This window comes from Platichthys flesus, chromosome 21 (genome assembly GCF_949316205.1).
Source record: "Platichthys flesus chromosome 21, fPlaFle2.1, whole genome shotgun sequence".
Lineage (NCBI taxonomy): Eukaryota > Metazoa > Chordata > Actinopteri > Pleuronectiformes > Pleuronectidae > Platichthys > Platichthys flesus.
Genome location: NC_084965.1, coordinates 20,043,880 through 20,062,770, shown reverse-complemented (window position 1 = coordinate 20,062,770; position 18,891 = coordinate 20,043,880).

Below are 18,891 nucleotides of genomic sequence, written 5' to 3'. Positions count from 1 at the left end.
TTGAGACTTTGTGACCATGATGTAACTTATTGTACCATACAATGAGGAATAATTTCTCATCAAAATAAGCGCTAGGTGTTTCCAAGAGTATTGGAGATATCTTGTTAAATATGTTTTCTAGACTATATTTTTGTTGAGCTAGAACTCTGACCTCCAATGGTTAATCATCTAGAGCAGCGGTTGCCAACCCGTCAAATGGCGATCTACCGGTCGATCTCGCAGTCTTCAGTGTCGATCTGTGTGTCTGTTGGTTACACGGCAGCAGGTCCGCTGCTAATTTATCTACTGCATTGCTTTCAAAACAAGTCGGTTTATGTACTAAACTAAACACCAGGACGGGTCTTCTACGGTAGGAAGACGAGCATCTTCCGGTCTGTCGATAACAATCAAAGCCCCGTAAGAACATTAGATCAGATGAATTGATTCAGAAAGTGAAACGCTGGAGCGCTTTTAATTTGAAATGGGTTCGGGAAGTGTTTTAAATACGTTTGTGTCAGAGACAGATAAACATTGTGTTTTACAGAAGAATAAACAGAGAAAATTATCTTTCACCTGAGTTTTAATGTTCATCTGTTGAAATTATGTTACAAACATAAATGGTTGCCACACTTTCTGTAGGCATTTAAAAATAAAAGCACTCCTGCGTTTCTGTTTACGAAATTAATTATTTAGATTTTATTTTGAAATATTTGCAGGAGCAGAATATGCACAGCTTCATACTGTATAGTACTGTTTGCAGTGTCTGAATAAGATACCCCCCTCTGTAACACTGCTACACAACTATAAATGAAGAGTTTTGTAGTTACCACAACACAACACCCCAACACAGACAGGATGATTTATCTTGTTTTTAACTGATGGCATCATATCAACTTCAGTTCAGTTCTTCTCTCATGTCAAGTTTAATTTCGTCTTTGAACATTTGTAAGTCTTCCTTTAGTTCAGACTTGAGTTCGCTGATCTGCTTACTTATAGTTTCAAGCCCTTTGCGTACCGCTCCCGGAGTTGAGTCGCCGCCATGTTGGCCCTCATCTCCCCGCATGACGTCCTCGGCTTGTTCTACACGGTGGGAATCATTTACCGCTGTATCTTGCGCCCCTTTACCTCTGCCTTTCTTTCCCCCCATCATAATCTTAAAAGAGACCACTTCGTTATATTTTAATTAAGTTAGCGGGGGTTAATAATACGGAAGCCCATTATTTGTTTATAAGTCATTCATGATCCAGTTCGCATTATTCTGGAGAGTTATGTGGAAACCTGAAGACTCTTGACATCACATACACTGAGAATGGACTTTTCAAGTAAGTGTTGGGACAAGGGTTTAAACTTAAGAAATAATATTCACATATTTATATGTTATAGATTTTATAGAAAGGGAGGAGGAGAGTCTTTATGGAAAAACACATGGAGTACATTTGTGTCTTAAAACATTTTTGGACGAACATTTCTTCAGGTCTTTGAACAAACGACCCCTAATCCCAGCACATTTGTCTTATTGGAGATGGCCCTGAATACTAAGTGTGAATTGTGTGGTATAAGATATTGGTACATAACTATAAACCGAGAGGAGAGGCGGTGGACTAGTGGCCAAATAATTGGACTATGGGTAGAAAGTTACGGACATCGGACTGGAAGGTCGCTAGTTCAATTCCTCGCGGTGATAATACAACATACCTGCCAGGACAACACCCGGATCTGTTCCTAAGTCCAAAGAGCACTCTCCCTACCCCCACTGTCTAAGTGCCCCTGAGCAAGGCAACATCTGCTCCCCGGGCGCTGTGCATGGCTGCCCTCTGCTCTGTGTGTCCTGTGATGTTCACCAGATGGGACAAAAGCAGAAAACAAATTTCCCTACTCTGCATGTCGTGTGATTGTGTTTGTGGTCAATAAATGTATCTTAAATCTTAAACCAGAAATTAGAGAGGTAATGCATTAAATATATATAACTTAATCTGGTTCTATACTAAAATAAAATATCAGTGCAGACAATGCTGTGTTGCCACATTGTTAGAAACTGTATCGATTGCCTTACCAATTGCTTACCCACTGCTCCTGACACTAAAGACTTATTTCAGGTAACAGTATTTGCACACTCAAGTTCGACGAGGCAGAACATACTTTCTCCCCCAACAGTAGTGATATTAGAGCTGATAGTTATTATCATTGTGAATATGTCTTTCAGGACATAAGCTGTTTTTTAATTCCTTTTACATTCTGTAAAAAAAAAAAAAAAAGGCTTAATGCACTTCCTAAGTCCAGGCTGCAAATTCATTTCAAGCTCCTTTAACTGGTGGACAGCTGAGTAATGAAATTAGTAATGTATTATTTCTATCCATGTTTTACCCAAGAGATTGAAACTGTTTGTGTGAGGTGTGCGTGCAGAAGGAAAAGCTGGCAAGACTAATGCAGTCTGCAGGGAATCACTTGCAATAATTGGCTGCTGCTTCTTTCCCACACTGTGTTATTGGTATTCCAACCCAGACATCTGGGGCCTGCTTTCAATCGTCCCTCCCTTTGTGTCATGTTTCCATGGTAGTGTCCTCTGGAGGCGAGACTAGCTAGGATAACTGAAAGGACTTTATGTGTTTGTGTTTCTGGATTTAACTCAATGGCAAGATGACTCGTTTGGTGTTGCACTTACTGCACTTAAAGGTTTTGTATGTTGTTCGTATGTCATGGATATCTGATTTTTCACCTGTTGGAGGCAGCAAAGATCAGACTATATCCTGGAACAGGAGGGATCCGTCTAAGGCTGTAAGCCTGCAGTTGCTCCACAAGATCACATGACCAAGCTTGACCCTGGGATGACCAGGACTAACATTGGGTCGGGACACACACACATTCACGCACTCACAGTGAACACACTCTCATTCTGTGTTGAGGAGCTGGTTATGTTATCTTTGTGTTCCCTTTTTTACATCAGCAGTTAGTTGATATTCTGGTATTCTGACTTTGAAATGAAATGAATGAACTGCAGCTCAATAGCCATGTTAGTTTTTGTGATGTTCCTCATGGCAAAGACACAATATTGCCTCTTTAGTCTTGTGTAAGCATTGAATGCATGCCTTTGTTACAAACTGGAGTGCTCTGTTTTTACTGCAGGCTGTGGACAGTCAGCAATGCAAATGAGCTCAGACAAACTCAATGGTAAATGATGACCTTTTCACTTATTCACATTGCCTGACTTAAACAAATCTTCATGAAAGCTTTATTGTCTTTTTGAACATAAAGTAATTATTGTTTCCACCATAACCTTCCACTGCTTCATGAATACTGACAGTGATTTGTATTTAGTATTGGCAGGATTAATCTGGTTCCTGCTGGACAAAACTGAATAACAGTTGACGCCTCTGCTTGTAGTTTTCTGTGCTGATTCAAATACATGTCACAGTGAATTGAAGGATGATAGGATAAAAAACTGCGATTTTACATGTTTTTTTAAATTATCACACAATAAATTAATACATAACATAATGTTGATATTATTAGTTCACATTATTTCTGTAAAATATATATTTATATATACACTACCGTTCAAAGAGTTTTTTTCAATGAAGATAACATTAAGTTAATCAGAAATACACTCTATACATTGTTGATGTGGTTAATGTCTATTCTAGGTGGAAACATCTGTTTTTTAATGAAATGTCTACAAAGGTGTATAGAGGCCCATTTCCAGCAACTATCACTCCAGTGTTCTAATGGTACATTGTGTTTTCTAATCACCTTAGAAGACTAATTGATGATTAGAAAACCTTTGAAAACCCTTGTGCAATTATGTTAGCACAGCTGAAAACTGTTTAGCTGCTGAGAGAAGCTATAAAACTGGCCTTCCTTTGAGCTAGTTGAGTATCTGGAGCATCACATTTGTGGGTTCCATTATACTCTCAAAATGGCCAGAAAAAGAGAACTTTCATGTATGAAACTCCCCAGTCTATTCTTGTTCCTAGAAATGAAGGCTATTCCATGCGAGAAATTGTGAAGAAACTGATAATTTCCTACAACGGTGTGTACTACTCCCTTCAGAGAAAAGCACAAATGGGCTCTAACCAAAGTAGAAAGAGAAGTGGGAGGCCCCGGTGCACAACTCAACAAGAAGACAAGTAAATTAGAGTCTTTAGTTTGAGAAATAGACGCCTCAAAGGTCCTCAACTGACAGCTTCTTTAAATGGTACCCGCAAAACTCCAGTGTCAACTTCTAAAGTGAAGAGGCGACTCTGGGATGCTGGCCTTCTAGGCAGAGTGGCAAAGAAAAAGCCAAATCTGAGACTGGCCAATAAAAATAAATGATTGATATGGGCAACAGAACACAGACATTGGACAGAGGAAGATTGGAAAAAAGTGTTATGGACAAACAAATCAAAGTTTGAGGTGTTTGGATCACACAGAAAAACATTTGTGAGACTCAGAACAGTGAAAAGATGCTGGAAGCTTGCCTGACGCCACCTGTCAAGCATGGTGGAGGTCATGTGATGGTCTGGGGCTGCTTTGGTGCTGGTAAAGTGGGAGATTTGTACACGGTCAAAGGGATTTTAAATATGGAAGGCTATCACTCCATTTTGCAATGCCATGCCATACCCTGTTGACAGCGCTTGATTGGAGCCAATTTCCTCCTACAACAGGACAATGACCCAAAGCACACCTCCAAATTATGCAATAACTATTTAGGGAAGAAGAAGGCAGCTGGTAAGCTGTCTGTAATGGAGGGCCAGCGTAGTTACCAGATCTCAACCCCCTTGAACTGTTGTGGGAGCAGCTTGACCGTATGGTTCGCAAGAAGTGCCCATCAAGCCAAACCAACTTGTGGGAGGGGCTTCAGGAAGCGTGGGGTGAAATTTCTACAGATTACCTCAACAAAATAACAGCTAGAATGCCAAAGGCCTGCAATGCTGTACTTGCTGCAAATGGAGCATTCTTTGACGAAAAGCAAATAAAAATCATTATTTATAACCTTGTCAATGTTTTGACTATATTTTCTATTCATTTCGAAACTCATTCGATAAGTAAAAGAGTGAGTTTTCATGGAAAACACAAAATTTTCTGGGTGACCCCAAACTTTTGAACGGTAGTGTATATATGCATGTGTTTCCTCATGCTTCGGTAAAGATCTATTTACCATAGGTTACTAATTTCCTGTACATGGCATTTCTGCACTGTAGTGTTATTTATCAGCAGAGTCACTGCCTTTGTCCAATAAGCTATTATCAAAATATTTTTTGACCAGGCTTATCAATCTGCTTACTGTTCATCATCAATGAGGATATTGTTGATTACATAATTGCAATTAAATGAGTAGCTGCTGCAACTAAATTAATGGATCGGACCACCATTTAATGAATAAATCCATTAGTTTGAAGAGTTAATAAGTAAGTCCACTCTTACTTAATTAGATCTGATACTATAAGACATACATTCGTCCAGGTGCTCTTGTAAGTATCCACAATATGGCTGCCACCATGTGTATGTCACTTAGCAGCAGCGTGTGGGTTCTGACTCTTATGAATGATTGAGGGGCTGATGTAATTTGAGATGGCTGGCTGGTTTAGATATAGGGCGCCTATATCTAAAGTCTGGTAGATATAAGTCTGGTACTCGTCGTTGTGATGCAATTGAGTGTCCAACATAAATAGTAGGGAGTAGTGAATGATGCCATGTTTGCCGGAATAGCTGGGTTGGGATGGGATGTCATGATGATGTCATACCAATTGACCTACTGCTTCCTCTCTCTGTCCTCCTCAGACTAGGAGTCATCCCCATCGATCTTTGCTGTATTTACAAATTAAGAAAATATGGGATCAGTTCCCCAATCATTGTAGCTCACTTATTCTAGTAACAGTGTTTTGTTATTAAAATAATTAAAATCTTTATTCTGTGGCTGTAATGCATCCTGATAGTTATATATCTTGTTTTTGGAATAGTTTTTTATGGAACCCTTTTATGTCCAGAGGTAATGTGATATGCAGTTTCACTAATGTTGCCACTTAAGACAGCTAAATGTCCCTTATATATTTATCTCATGTCAGTTTTTCAGCACAGCAGAGCTTTAGTGTACACCAAGGTATCATATTCAACACCAGGGACCACCCTTACCCCCCTCCTTTACTCCAAGTACCCTCCAGGACAGAGATCAGGTTCCTCCTCTGAGATACAAGACAGTGGGTGACATTCTGGGAGTGACCTCAGATAGCAGTCAGAGGGAGGAGGGGCAGTGATGGTGATGGAGGAAGTGTTTGACTCTGGGAAGATAGAAGGAGAGGAAAGTGAGAGAACGATAGTGATTCCTAGACTGCCAGCATTAATCCTGCATACTCTGCCAGAGGTAAGTTTTGAATGTGACTTATTTTGAAGCTCTGTAAAGAAACAGCATTAATTATTCATACTGGACAGATTTCAGTTTAATATTGTGTCAGTTAAAATAATAATTAATTTTGAGATATTGATGTATGTAACTGCATGTGAACAGGTGGAGTGGAAGTCAGGTTCAGCTCAGGGTGTGGTGAGGTGAACGCTCGGTCAAAGCTGGTGCAGTAGAACGAAGAATATTGTTCCCTAGAAGAAGAGAAAGATGACCCTTGTTCTTTGAAACAGTGTGTATGTTGGTGGGATGTGTGTATATGTGTGAACTCAGTGGAGCCCTGCTGGCACAATAGAGAGCTGTCCCCAGGGCCCTGACACATCAGGGTGGCTGCAGCACCCACGTCCACATTCCCTCTATGCTGGTGTGGCTGGATCTCTCGACTAGGCCATCAAGATGAAACACTGGCTCTGTGGAGTGTTACAACGCAGCATGTGGTGCTGGAAACCAAAAGAGAAAAGAGTTGGGGCAAACAAGGTTAAAGACATCTATATGCAGGTATCCTGCATGTGTGACAGGTTATTTATTACACGTGTTGGTTCTTGTAGAAGTAAAACCAGTCCTTGTGCTTTCCCCAAGCTTAGTTGTGCAAATAAAAGCACAATGTGCATGTGTGAAGAGAAAAGGGAAACCCATCTGTGTGACTTTCTGTATCGCTACTCAGATTCTCATTCACAGGAATGGGACAGACTTACAATCAGACGTATGTGGGTCAATGACGTTTAAGGATTTTTAACAGGCCAATTTTAAAATAGAAAAAAAAATTATATCTATTATAATTATTCAAAGATTAGGAATGTTGTGTACACATAAAATCATATAACAATTTCAAATGATTGGATTTGACTGTTTTTTCATCTATATTAATAGACCGTGGCCTAAAAACATGTCATGTGGTACGACTTTCATTTATCTTAAATTAATTAATTTCTTTAATATTTTTAATTTTTCAACAATATAAACTCATAAGTAACAAAGTAGTTGCATTTCTTTTGAGTTCTTATAGAGTTCTTGTAGTGAACAGATTTATTTTTCTGGTAAAGTGCAAACATTTATGATAAAAAAGACAAAACAATATTAAGCAGTGATCAGTGATTCATATTTCAGCCACAGAAATGTTATATTTTAATTTTAATTTATTACCGGACTTGGTATTATTGGTCACACCACATGATAAGTGGTCGCTCCAAATTATATGAAAACCTCCTATCGTTTAAAAAGATCAATAAACAATAAATTCCATACAAAAACCAGATTTTTGTGAATGACACACTATCAGTTTGTGTACAGCAGTGGTCACCAACATTTTCAATCCAAAGATCTCTAAACTCTAAACTTAAGCTGAGATCTGACCATCCTGAAATCTTCCAAAAAACCCACTTACGAGAGTAATATTTATTATTTTTTGCAATTTCTGTTAAATGGTTAATGAACGAGCACAATTATACACTAAGAAACTCAGTTGTAAAAGTATGTCTGCTTTAAAATGGTGGCAGAAGTGTCAAAAAGAAGTCTATGGCACCGGTGTGCTTTTAGCTGTCTCTGTATTTGATCGAGTCGTGTGTCTTCTTCATCTCATCTCCTCGGAGGAGTTTACACTCACTCACACACACAGGCCCTGGGCTGGCCCTGTCCCCTCTCACTCATACACTGACACATGGACAGTAAAGCTGAGCTGAGAGAGGAGAGGTGGTGAGTGAATCTGTAGATGTCGAACAGTGAAAATGAAATTTGGAATACAAGGTTTCCACAGCAGACTAATACAAAACTATTAGCCCCTCTGTTTAAGTATCAGAGCAGAAGTAGTGGTTAGTTTGGACCGTGTCAGAGTCCCTGTCTGGGTGTCCTCCCTCCGCTCACCTGCTGACCTGCGCCCACTTTACACTTTAACTATAAACACCAACATTAATCACAAGTTATTAGGACCTGAACAATATTGAGGTTTACTTTGTGTTTGTTCGATTCACTCCAGAGTTCACGGGACACTTATTTAAACACATCTAAAATGTGACGAGCAGAAAACACACACACACACACACACACACACACAATATTCTAGAGGAAATGCTGGAATACTTACCAATACAATACAAAGTTAAAAGCTATTCTAAATCATAACCATCCCATCCTGTTTACTGAGCTGGTGACATTTATCTTGTGCCAAATAGTTAATATTTATTCATGTATAATTTTGGCTAACAGAGCAAGAGATTCCATTTCATTTATTGTTTTGGTTGTGGTTGTTCTTTCATTTGTTTAGTATATTTTCATATTTTAATTCTCATTTAAACATTCGGGCTGAATATTCTTTAGAATTAAGTTAATTGCTCTTGCAAGATGATGCTTTATTAGCATTATACCAGTGGTATATGACAATGATTGCGGGGGCAAAATATTGTCCAACAAAATGTATGCATTATTTGTGTAGGACTCTAGTCTGTTTTATTCTGCTTTTCACAGCAGCTGCAGGAGGGAACCTGCCTGTTCCTATTAACCCCTCAAAGTTGATTTACAGACAATGGTCCATTCTAGAAACAACTTTTTAATCTTGACAGTTAATCGTGTGTTCACAAGTGTCAGTTTCCTATAATAAAATGTCTCGAGGTGGGGAGTATATATCTATTCTAGGAAGCTGCAGACAGACACTGTGCCCAACCAATGATCGCCAATGCATGTGTTCAGTAAAACTGAAATAGGTTTGTTGAAATCCTGTTTAAGTATATCCTACACTCAGGTGTTCACAGGTGGATCAATATTTAAGTAATATTAACTAAATATCCTGAGTTAACAATTGACCCCTCTTTGTTCAAAAGGTCACATCACCTGTGTTGTTTTGAACTCAAAATATTAGGAAGGCCCAAAGGAAATTGTTATAGGGGACATATTATGAAAATTCCACTTTTGTAGTGCTTCTAGACATTATTTTGGGTATCTGGCATGTCAACCGTCCCAAAAACTCTGGAAAAAAACAACTCGAGCGATTTGTTGTGGTTCCTCTATTTCAGAAACTATGTGTTAGAGTGCGTCAAATGGAATTGCGACCGAAATAGACGTCATAGTCGCAACATGCCCATTTAGTACATTCCCCCAGAGCTCTATGCACTCCCCCACTACCACTCGACCCACCCCTAAATGGACCCTCCCACTTTATAGACCGTCGGTCCATCGTTGTACAGCCGCCATTTCATTCTTGCAAGCCTTGGAAACACTTGGATAAGCTAACTAGCAGCATGAATCGGTGGTCGGCTGCAAACATGTCTTCATGTGACTCCAGCTTCAGAAGACACAAGATTGAGATGGATTGAGTTCATATATGATGGCAACGTTCCTGCCACCACTTTGAATCGGACTGTTTTATCAACCTGGGCCAATATAACGCCGGATTCTCTAAAAAGGTTGTTATTGAAAGAGGGGTCGGTGCCATTTTTCCATCGCAATACTGAAGACGAGGGAAATGTAAGTATTTTTTTTTAATAATTAAAGCATGTTGTGCCGTGTGTGTGAGGGGGTGGGGGGGCTAGTATGTAGTGGTGGGGGATAGAGAGAGACCTTACAGGAGTTTTCATTTTCGACTATTAATAACGTTATTGAACAATTAATCGAGGACGGCTGGCGAGTCTTAGCGAGAAGACGGAGTCCATGGTGAACGGTGTTCGCACGGCAGGTTAGTGAGTGTTGTGCATTCCACGGGCTTTTCCCCCCCTCCGCTCGCGTGTGCCTAGTAGTTGCTGTAGCTGGAAGTTAGCTACGGGCGCCGGCCGTAAGTAGCTGCTACGGGGCGCCAGCCGTTAGTAGCTGCTACAGGGCGCCGGCCGTAAGTAGCTGCTATGGGGCGCAGGCCGGCAGTAGCTGCTACGGGGCGCCGGCCGTCAGTAGCTGCTACGTGGCGCCGGCCGGCAATAGCTGCTACGGGCGTCCGCCGTCAGTAGCTGCTACGGGCGTCCGCCGTCAGTAGCTGCTACGGGCGTCCGCCGTCAGTAGCTGCTACGGGCGTCGGTAGTAGTGGCTATTGGCGCTATAGCTAACTTCCAGCCCAGTGCTGCCGTGGGAAAAAATCAGTGAAACAGTACTCCAGGGAGGACATGCAAGCGGAGGGGGGGGGGGGGGGGAGTGTTGAGAGCACAACACACACAAACCTAACTTCCAGCTACAGCTGCTGCTACGGGCGCTCGTTCAAGATACTGGAGGATGTTGTTGTCATAATGTGCGGGTCTAGAATGATTATTCATTACCAGCCCTCAGTTACTTCGTCATGTCATTGATTGGGTCTCCATGTTAAAGTTGTAACAGCATCTCATTTGTTGTGACTCCATGGATACTGAATGTCTGTTTTATCATAGGCACACAGAAAAATGTGCTGCACTGATGTCGGTGTTGGGACCTCAGCTGTAAGAGACCTCGCTTGGAGGAGGGAGAGGACAACCCAAGTTGTTGCAGTATGGACTTCGGAGAGCCACAGGATGCTACCTATGATCCTGATGACTTGATCACAGTCTTGACTGAGTCAGCAGATGTGACGTGATTGACTCAATATTTAATCTAAACATTTCAATAATCAGATGGATTACCATCCTACACTTTTTTAGCTGTTGCAGCCTTTTGGTGAAATCTTTGTCGTTCTAATATAATGGAATCTTCCAACCCTGTTCATAAGACACCCACAATTGTTGTCTATGAAAACTGCCCCCTGGAGCTGTTTGAGGTGTGTCCTGTGTGTCTGCGGGGGGGCAGATGTAATATATGAAGGGCGAGTACACAGCAAAGCCGGTGAAAGCAGATGCAACCTTCCGTGATTCTCACAGGCTCTATTTAAAATCCAAACATACAACAGTATGTGAAACATAAATAACATATCAATTAACTGCTGCCTCCAAATGGTCTTCACGATTAAAAGACAATTTATTTATGGTCTTCACGATAAATAGAATAAAATAATTACAAAATAATTATAAAAAAAAAAAAAAAAAAAAATACAAAAAGTGCAAAATGTCCAACTTTTTTCCCCAATTTGTATTACAGATAACGTGGATAACCTGTTGGACCTCATCTTTCACGAGGTTTTTCAGGACCCGGCCCCATATGTGAATGAGGTGATTAGGATCTCAAAACCTGAGGATCTCTCTGCCAAGTATAGCCTCAACACCAGCTAACAAAGCTTCTGCACGCCAAATACCTGTAACGGCTGAGCAAAGTTTACATTGTATTTAGAGAATAAAAGGTGACACACAAATATAAAGTGTTCCTTTGTTTACAGTATGGCTACTGATGGCACAAAGTGTATTTTTGTAATCAATGTTTTTATTATACTTGGTATTTTTTTTATTTATTACCTCTGTCCCAGCCAGTACATTTAATAACTATTTTTAAAAAGCTCTGGCAATCTTTCTGACAATAAAAGTTTATAGAAGCTGTTGTGTGCTTTTAATGTTTGATATATAACATGTCAACAATTGACACGTGTAAGATGAGCAATAAGCAAAGTAATACACAGGGAAGAGTATGTATTTTATTCCTCAGTCATAATTTTATTGCAGAAATGACTGATATCTCATGCATAAAAAAAAAAAAACGTACTGCTCTATTCCTCTTGGACATAAAGGCCCATAATCTGCCCTATAGATGTTGTATGCATTCTGTAGTGAGAACACATCCAAACACATGTCCCTCACCTCCATGAGAGGGGGGAAGGGTGAGAAGGGGGAGGGATGAGAGGGGTGAAAGGGGCAGGGGTAAGATGGGGCGGGCTGAGAGGGGGGCGGGGCCCTCAAAACAGGTCGATCTGAGGAGGTCTGTTTTAGACAGAGTAAAAAGGTGCTGTTTTAAATGATCCTTGTGGTATTTTTACCAAAAAATGCTACAGACATTTCATTAAGACCCCAAGGAAGCATATCAACTGTGGTGAAATGGGCATAATATGTCCCCTTTAAATGTGGCTGTGGAGCATCTTTCGGGAATTTTCTCACATATGTTATTAATATTAACTTGAACTTGGATTTCAATTATAATTTTTGTAACCGTGAACAAAAAGTTTGGGCATGCGTTTCAAACCAGTCGGCATGTTCGATGGGCTCCCAGCTACATATCCGTTTGCAGTTGCGCAATGGTTGGCATACGGCTTTTGAACGATCCACTTGTCTTTGTCCGCTGTCATTAAAGTGACTGTGACACTGAAGTGTTCACACACAGCATACTTACATGACGAGGGAGGGTCTTCAAACTTCTGTTCGTATGCAGTTGCTATGACCACAACCCTAAAACACCGGTCCTACGTTTCTTGTTTTTGAAGCCCGTCCTTCGCAGATGCCGTCTGATGGTTATTGGGCTGCAGTCAGCACCAGTAATGGCCTTAATTTGGGACGAGGATCGTCCCGTGTCTTGACGGACAGCCATTCGGATCCTCAGGCTCAGCGCCGGTGAGATTTTTTTGGGTCTACCACTTGATATTTTTGTTCCATAACCCTGATGATCTTTTAAGAAATGCAAAAAGACTGTCTTACTGCGTCCAACCTCAGCAGCGATGGCACGTTGTGAGAGGCCTTGTTTATGCAGTTCAACAATCCTACCACGTTCAAAGACGGTGAGCTTTTTTGCCTTTGCCATCAAGAGATCTTCACAGTGTGATTACTTGACAGGAAATAGTGTTGTGTCGTTCGTGAACGATTCGTTCGTTTTGAACGAATCGTTACAAGGACTCGGGAGTAACGAGTCCTCTCAAAGAGTGATTCGTTCATTTTCTCGTGGCCGCGCATCGGGACTGTTGCATAGGCTGCTGCAGGTCACGTGGAAAATGATCCAAAGACTCGTATCCGGCAGATGAACGAATCACTGATCCGAAGACTCTGTTGGCAGAAGAACGAGTCACTGATCTGAAGACACGGTCGTGAGGTGAACGATTCGTTCATCTGCCGGGTACGAGTCTTTGGATCATTTTCCACGTGACCTCCATAGGATCAGAAGAGGAAACAGATACCTCATTCCCTATCGCGGGACCGCTGTTAAAAAGCAGCCCTGACTGACAGCTTTTGTGTGGCAGATCATATTTTTTTCAAGAAAACCCCTCTATTATATACAGTAAAACATGACAGTTTGTATGGTTTTAAATTGTCATTTATAGTCACACTGGCATTTAATTATCACGGGAAATAATTACACTGCACTAAACTGTAAGTGTAAATGTAAAGTGAAAATAACAAAACCAGTCATTATGACTTTTGAATAGGGCTGAACGATATGGGGAAATAATCTAATTGCAATCCCCCCCCCCAAATATTGCGATTAAGATTTAATTTGCGATTCTTTTATTTTATCCTCTCTTTCACCCCCAAAATAACGTAATGAATGATTTAAATATGACCAACACAATATTAGATACTGTACAATATTCTTTCCCACATTTTTATTCAACTGCTCATTACAGAAACCAGAATAACAAATCGGTGTGCATTTAAGTAATTTAATCAAAGTCATTTTAAGTATAAACAAAAGGCATGCACTTTTTAAAAAGTGTGTGCTAATTTACCATCTTGAGAATTTTTTTTTTTTAAATTTAGGTGTCTTACTGCTCTCAAGTCAGTAACATTTCCAGTGTTGGGAAGGATACTTTCAAAACGTATTCTGTTACAGAATGCAGAATACATGCCAAAAAATGTAATCTGTAAAGTATTCCGTTACATTAACTAATCTGAGTAACGTATTCTGAATACTTGGATTATTCCAAATTGAATTACATTTTATAAGTGTAGGAATGCGGCGTTGTTATAGTCAGTGGATCAACAGCAGTTTAAGCTCTGTGTCCGCGGATGCGCCGGGCCAGCTGGATGTGCTGGCAGCGTGCGGATCAGCAGCTCCGTAGACCCCCGTTCATGTCCGGGTGGACGTGCAGCGGTATGGAGGCGCCGGGCCGCAGCAGGAACAGCTGAACACCTCCGTCTCGCAGATGTGCATGTAGGTGACTGGGGGGCTCTGGAGCCCCGCCGCCCCGGAGCTCGGCTTGCTTTTCCGAGGAGCGATTTTCCCGTCCGCCGCCCGCACCGCGGTCACCGGTGAAATGAGCTCTTTCTGTGTGGCCGACACGTTGGCCGAAGACTCTGTGGGCAGATGAACGAAACACGCCAGGAGTTGAGCGATTCGTTCATCTGCCGGGTACGAGTCTTTGGATCGTTTGCAGTAAACGGAGCCCCTCCCCAGAAAGCCCTGCTCCTAAAGCTCCTGAAACTCCACATCAAGTCAAGAGCAGGCTGGGCTAAGAGGGGGGCCTTAAAGAGACAGGAGACAGGAGTGTCTCAGACAGAGGCTGAAAGAGGGGCTGAAGCATGGGAAAGTATAAGGAAAGTACTCATTTCCTGAATTTGAAAGCATATAACCCTATTAGTTGTAAGCATCACAGCAGTGAAGAGAAGAAACTTTAATCTGCACATGACTTACAGGTGTGCATGTAGAGGTAGGTTGCGACCTCTGTCTGTCATGGCAGTTACTGCAAGTGAAGTTGTCTGTAAATTCCTACTGTTGCAGGTTAAGAGTGACTTGGATAAAGGGCATGTTCCTTAAATTCAGTGGTTAGTGACATCACAGAGGGAAAATTTGAACATTGGGTATTAAGGAAAAGATGCATTTTTCTAAATTTTCTGAGTTTTAAGAATAAATATCTCATGGGGGAATTAAAAAAAATCCCAGCATGAGATATTTAAAAATTAAAATCCTGGATGCTGAAGTGCTGACTGCCTCTTACAGAAAACAATTGCATGGCCCTTGTTTGATTAATTGTGGTGAATAGTACTGTGCCTCAATCAACCACTCCACTATGTGGTACAAAGGGAGCCTGCTAAGCCTTTAAGCTTCTTTTAGACACTCAACTCTAATAAATTAGCAGAAAATAACATGGCCACTCTGTGAATGGAGCATGTCTGGATTAACCAATCACTGCAGTTTTTCTTGTTTGGTTGTCATTTGGCCTGATGGGGATCAGACTTTGGACAGACAGACAAGAAAATGTTTTGTTACTCAGTGATATCAGTAATAAGACAGTCTCATCAAAATGGAAGATCACTGGTACATGACACTTCATATTCTTGTTAGAGCAACAGCCCTATTAAGTCCATATCCTTAATTCAATTAAGTCATTTATTGTTTGGGAAATGTTGTCTTTTTTTGTGCCCATTTCCATCACTAACTAAAGTGTGTTTCTGAAGAGTTTAGTTCATAAATGATTCCTCACAGAGCCACTACCTGGCCTGGTTCACTTTGAAGATGAGTTGTGTCATAGTTTTTGTAATTCAACATCATTAACATCATATAACAGGATTTGTATTTTACTGTTGGAGGATTTTGGACCATGTAATAGGTGTGACGGGAATTTTACCATTTGGGCATTGATTGATGGAAGGAACTACTTTGATGTATAGAAAGATGAGCAAATGCAGTCCCTTAGGAATCAGGGTGTTTTGCTTAAGCAATTGATGGTTATATTACTTCCTAACTTACAGGGTCACTTAACAAACACTTCACAGGGAGGGGGATGTAAGTGGGTTGTAAAACACTGATAAGCGATCTTTGAAAACAGATGTTTGACTCGAGGGGCGTGAGACCAAGTAGAAGACAGGATACTGATTACCTATTTCTAAGGATCAAAGAGGTTAATTGATAACATGTGTTCCTCTCCAGGAGGAGCTTGTAACTGTATAAGAGGGATGTGTGTTCTGTATGTCATTGCTCATTGTATGAAATCTTTGCCATGGTCTTGTACAATGATGCCCATCTGCAGATGCTGAATTTAACTACCAGAAAGAACAATTGCAATGACTTGTGCTTGACTATAGAGAAAATTCTACGACATAGGTCAACCTTTATTTGTCCTATTGATAGTCCCAAGCCTACAGAGTATTTGAAAGATTTCACTAATCTTTACAGTCTAATGTTAAACCGCTGTTCACCATTGTACATATACATATTAACGCTTAGTAAACCATTTAATGGTTGGAAGTAGAGTGAGGTTTAGGGCGACCTAAACAGGTGATATCGTGATTTATCAATTCAGAACCTGTTAAATCATACATACAATCTATGGGATAACAATAACACTTAATTTAGATCAGAATAAGACATTTATACAATACTTACTTACAATACTAGTATTATACTATCAAAGTTTGCAGTTTGACGGACAACCTCATTTCATAAGGTATTGTGCAGACTGGGCATCTATTACTGTACAAGCATAGAGCTGTTTCCTAATGTGATTTGGCTTGCATTAAGGTAACTTGTCCTTAAGCTGTCTTGTCATGCGCCCTGCACTGCCTAAAGTTGTAGCTCTGTATTTATAGCAGCTCTTCTTAGTGTCTTCCCTGGATCTGTAATTAAGACTAAGAACTCTTAGCCCAACTGGTGATCATGGAAGATAAACACAGCAACAAAGAAAGAGGAGTACAGGGGAAGCTATGGACATGGAGTATCAGGGAAAAGAAGAACCTGTGAAGAGTGTTTGAACTGTGTGGTTATGTGTGTGAGCATATGTGTCAGAGACGCCATGGGAGCAGTGCTGAGATGGCTTCCCGCTCGTGTCTGTGCTCTGTTGCTGGAAACAGCTGAAGCACTGAGACACTGGAGAGTAAGTAAAGTGCTGGCTTTGAAGGATTTCATTCAAGAATTGAATATGTGCTGGTTTGAATTGTGTGTGTGTGTGTGTGTGCACGCTCGTTTTATGCTGAAGTGAGCCTACCTGTTTGAGGTCATTAATTCTTAATCAAATCAGTAACAAGTTGAAACACACATTTTTATTTCTGTTCAGAAACAGTTTTGTTTGATTACACATGCCCTCTCTGTTTTGTAAGTGTTAAAAAATATAATAAATGCAATACTTGAAATCAGATTAAAATAAAAGAAATTATCCTTGCAAAGACTAGTAAATTCATTTTTTGTTAAGCTTGCAACTACCCACCGTGTGCAGTGAATTTTTGTTTCCAGCTGGAGTTACGTAACTGCGGTTCGGTACACACACGGTACTCATTATACAGTGTGTGGGTGGGAACAAAAAATGGTTCATATGTCACTTCAATCAAAGAACCTAAACCATCACATAATTGAAGACTTGTGTCAATGCTCATATGATACAGTGGAGTTTTCTCCTAGGCACCAAAGAACTTGACTTATTATATTTATAGCGTAATGATCGATTCATTTGTTTAATTTCATTGAAATTATTGGTAGCTTGAATAACACTCTATGTTGTTTTTGAATATTGTTGTAGATCTTATGACTTTTTTTTACTCTAATGAGTAGTTGTTAGGGTTCAAATCAGTGATTTGCCTTCACAGGGATTTTTCCTTGTGTAGCTCTTACTGACTTTATGAGGATTAGCTTTATGTGCTTTCTAGAAATTGACTCTATCCACCATTATTATTGAACTGATTTAAATGTCCCCCCCCCTTCTCTTTACTGTCTCCACAGCCACAGGAAGCGCTTGAAGACTCCCCCCTTCTTTCTGAAGGATTAGGCTTAGAGGAGGGGGATTTGGGTGCTGACTCCTTGAAAGGGTGCGAGAGAGGTAAAGGAGGTGGTGACACATCGGATGAGTATTTTGACTCTCGCTCATGGCACAGTGACACCTTGTCGGATTCAACTGCAGACGGGGAGGACTGTGTTGTTACTCTGCTAGAACTGGAAGACACCTACAATGATCATAAAGGCGGTTTCTTCCAGACTGGGCAAAACAAAGCCAGAAGGAGAGAATTATTGACCGCCAAGGACAGCCACAGAGATGCCACAGAGACTTCGGTTGGACAAACCAGTTGTAGCAAATTGAAAAGCCCAGAGAACCATCTAGACTCTTTTACCTTAGAGCTCAGCACCAGAAACCTGTGCTCAGTTGAGACCCGACCCTATCCAAGTAAAGAGAAATTAAAACTCAACTTGCTCAAGCAACATTCCAGTTTACAGTCTATTTCCACAGACTCTCAACCAAAGGGTTGCACAGAGCCATACAGTTTACATGTACTGAGCCAACACAATAACAAGGTAAATACTCCAATAGACAGCCAGGATGTAAAGCTCCTTGCACAGCCAGAAAATAACAAATCCAACAGACTGAATGAATCCATAGAGTTCAAAACATGTATGATACACACAGATGCAACAGAGGAAGGAACTGTGGAGACACAACAAGACGAACAGCAGGAAAGTCTAGAAATCAGCAATTTTCAGGATGTAGTACATAGTATTGAACAGCTCAGTACAAATGTTGGAGAGAGAAACCCAGGTCTAAATAAACGCAACAGTGATTTTATAGATAAACATCAAATTTTAAAGCATCAGAGTATAATCAATGAAATCAGTGACAATAGGAGCTTGTGTAAGAGTGTGGGGATATTTAATAATCAAACACCTGACAAAATACAGACTCAATATAGCAACAACACAAGCATAGCAGATTCAAATTTCATAGATGGAATTAATGCAAGAAAAACTGACAGTATTTGTCCACCAGCATACCCCCAATCTGAGAATAAATACACAGACTCTCAGATAAGAACAGAAAACTTGGC